Source organism: Nicotiana tomentosiformis, chromosome 6 (genome assembly GCF_000390325.3).
Source record: "Nicotiana tomentosiformis chromosome 6, ASM39032v3, whole genome shotgun sequence".
NCBI classification, from domain to species: Eukaryota; Viridiplantae; Streptophyta; class Magnoliopsida; order Solanales; family Solanaceae; genus Nicotiana; species Nicotiana tomentosiformis.
The window spans coordinates 12,920,076-12,923,705 of NC_090817.1; the positions used below are offsets into that span (position 1 = coordinate 12,920,076).

General features: G+C 31.6%; 1 non-coding gene across 1 annotated transcript; it reads right to left on the minus strand.

Annotated features, from left to right (window-relative positions):
- Positions 1-3,223: 3,223 nt before the first annotated feature.
- Positions 3,224-3,296, minus strand: TRNAA-UGC (transfer RNA alanine (anticodon UGC)). Its single transcript has one exon. It is a non-coding gene; the product is annotated as a tRNA-Ala (tRNA).
- Between the last annotated feature and the right edge of the window lie 334 nt (positions 3,297-3,630).

The window sequence follows — 3,630 nt, forward strand, 5'->3', positions numbered from 1 at the left end:
TAAATTAAACTAGATTTGCAAGTTTTAAAAAGAAACTTATATTTTAAAAGAATTACAAATATTAAACAGAATTCATTTCATTTGATCATAAGAAGTCAAAAGTGATGATAATTTGAGAGAAGAAGTAAATAGGTAATGATCGAAGAGGGTCTTCTATTTATTTTGTTGGGAGTTGCCCTTTCTTTTTCACGTTGTCCTCTTGATTCCTAATCATATGGAGATATGGACAGACATATACAACCATAAAATAAACTTACCGTCACATACCGTTAAATTGTTTATGTGTGACCAATAGGTCACGTGTTCGGGCCGTGAGATCAGCCACTAATGTTTGTAATAGATAGTTAGGTTGTCTAAATCATACCCCTAGGGTTTAGATTTTCCAGAAACCTGTGTGAATTGGAATATTTTGTGCTACATAGCTGCCTTTTTACTAAAAGCTTAATGTATTATGCTTCGACTGGCATATAGAGTTGTATGTAGATAATTTTATATTGAAATTTAAAACCAAGATATCGACACTAATCAATGTTCGTACTTCGTATCCGTGTCTACCACTTTGGCTTTCCCAATTATATATTGCTACCTAATTTTGTTCCCAATATTGAAGATTTGTACCTTACCATACTGGCATTCATATTTATACGCTTTAATAATTTAATGTATCTCACATGATATCTCGAATATGCTACGTTGCTTTTTCTAGTCTTTTTTCTTTTTCTTTTTTTCTGAATAATTGTGACGTTTGATCAATATAGATATCCGATAATTTTGCCCACTAAAAAATAACACATAGTATTTTTTTTATATGTACGGCGAAAGAGTACTCACACATACTGGAAAGATACGTCAATCTAACGGCTAACCACTTGTTATTTGGAGATGAAATTCAAAAGACCATTGTTAATGTGTGGTAGATTGGCTCAAGTGCATAATAAGCCAGTCGAAAAGATTTAAATCCCGAACTCTCATAACCTTTTTAACTTCATTGACCACCGAGTTACATCATTAACAATTGTTGAAAACGTCTCAAAATAATTGAACAACGCCTAGCTCGTCTTCTATATTCTTTCGTTGACTGCTTTAGTTTTAAATAATGCCTTTTTTCTTTCTATTTAACACTTTTTCTGACCCAAAGCTCATTCTTAAAGATATGGATTAAGATTTTTCAAAGTAATACCGTCCCTTATGGAGAATCATGACTTTTGTCAAGAATCATTTGGAAGGACTAATCACTCAACCACGTTATAGGGTCTTAATTAATTTTTTCCAGGAAGATGGTAGGTCTTATTTTTTTAAAATATATTTTCTGTTCAGCTATAAGACACGTAAAATGCTTCGGATAGTTTATATATATATATTGTGCGCAAGGATAATGAATTACTAACTTATTATCATTCCCCAACTCTCAAATCTCAAATATGAGCTGGGAAATTGATCACAGAGTATTGTATAATATGGCTGTCATTGAGGAGGAATAAGTCAATAGTTTCCTTATAGTAATCATACTCTTTTTTTCTCCTTATATATATAGAAAAGGAATATTTGAAATATAGTTCCTACCGAAGCACTAAACATGTACTAAAAACAAATTTCGCATGCCCAACTTAAACTAAAGATTGTATTGTTTCCCCAAGCAAATCAAGAAGTAAGAAAATTATTTTTCTTGTTGAAGAGGATATATCTATTACACTCGCTGTTCTATTTTATATCGCAATATTTCCTTTATTGAGTTGGTTAACTTTTTAACTTTAGAAACAATTATACTTCCCGTCAATTCTATCATTAATGAGATAATTTATTGTCACGTAATATTAATAACGTGTTTTGTACCAAAAATTTCAAAACTCTCTCTTAAACTCAGTGGACCTATATTTAAACTTCATCACATAAAGTGAAACAGAAAAGAGTATATATTAACTAACCATTACAAGATATGACCTTTCTCCTCAGCACCTGATTTAAAGGGTTATTATAAACACAAAAGAAAGCGATGAAATGAAACGTCGGAGGACAGTTGTAGACTTATAGCATAAGAGAGATAAAAGAAAGGGAAAGAGGGGCGCTACATACTTTTTAATGAATCAAATCATTGCTCATGAGACAATTGAAAGCTTGTTACAAATAGAATACTAGGCATATTAATTTGAGGGGATATTATTACTTTTAGCTCACGCCAGAAATAATTTATATTTGGTAGTCGAAAAAGTATAAAATTTGTATATAACATACAGAATATATATATATATATATATATATATATATATATATATATAAATTATACGTTTTTCGGCTATTATTTTTAGAGTGACTATACGGCGTCATTTTCCCTAATTTAAGCCCAAATCCATTTGATTCGCCCAACCCGTCCAAGGTTGGGCAGGTCAATTTGTTGAACTCAACTCATTTTAATCCAATCCATTTCAGCTCATCTAAAATTGCGCTGATTTTTAGCCCAAATTGATCCATGAATAATTATGCTAAAATATATTAAAAGTAATTTTTTTGTTTAATATGTTATATATAACCATAACAAAAGAAAAAGAATTCTTATTTGATAATTAAATAATTTATAAGAAAATAATATGCACTAATTAAAGTTTGATAAGAGTTGGACCGGTTGCACTAGAGGGTCAATTATTTTTTTGGCTCTTTACAAACTTGTTTTTAGTTTTATAACCCTACATCTTTTTTTATACATGGGAGATTTATTTTTACACGTAAGAGATCTATCTTTTACACATAAGAGATCTAAAAAGGTCATTTCTTTAAATTCAAAATTATAAAGGGGCATGATGTATAAATAGTACTGGACCCTATGACCCAAATTTTAGCTCAATAATTACCCGTCCATTTATTAATTCAGCCCATTTTGACCCGCACAAAATCAATGCAACTCACTCATTTGATGAATACAAGTTCAAATGAATCTGTTTTATGTTCTAGTATTTGATGAGTACTTCATAAAGAAAAAAAATTAACTGCCTATGATAATCATAGAAAAAGCAGAAAACGAAAACCTTTTCTCAAATATATAAAGTAAACAATTTCACGTTAGACCTTGATTTTTGTGAAGAGAAGTAAAGGCAGCTGCTGCCATCGTAAATTTAAAAAGAAGAAAAAAGAAAAAAGAAAACTTTAGCATTAATGTCATTTACATGAGATACTTGAGCTTTAAAAGATTAAAATAATGATATCAACAAAACATTATTAACAAATAAAATGGAGATGCGGGGGATCGAACCCCGTGCCTCTCGCATGCAAAGCGAGCGCTCTACCATTTGAGCTACATCCCCAGATATGAGTTATTGTTTCTGATGTAACATCAGATTAGAACCCTCAAAGTACAAACTTTGCCTTGGTTTCGACCCGGTATTCGATGCTCGCATTGGAGCCTGATTATATCCGGATTTGTACCGCGTAGGACCCCATTCGGGAGGAAACACTCCCAACCAATAATTTTTTCATACCCAGAAATCGAACCCGAGAACTCTGATTAAAAGAAGAGCAGCCTTATCCACTGCGCCACGTCCTTTGGTGCTCTCAAGTACAAACTAAGAAAATGATTAGACCATGCAGATTTATCAAACTATCCAACAAGTGAAAATCATATGCACCTTTTCTCATTCA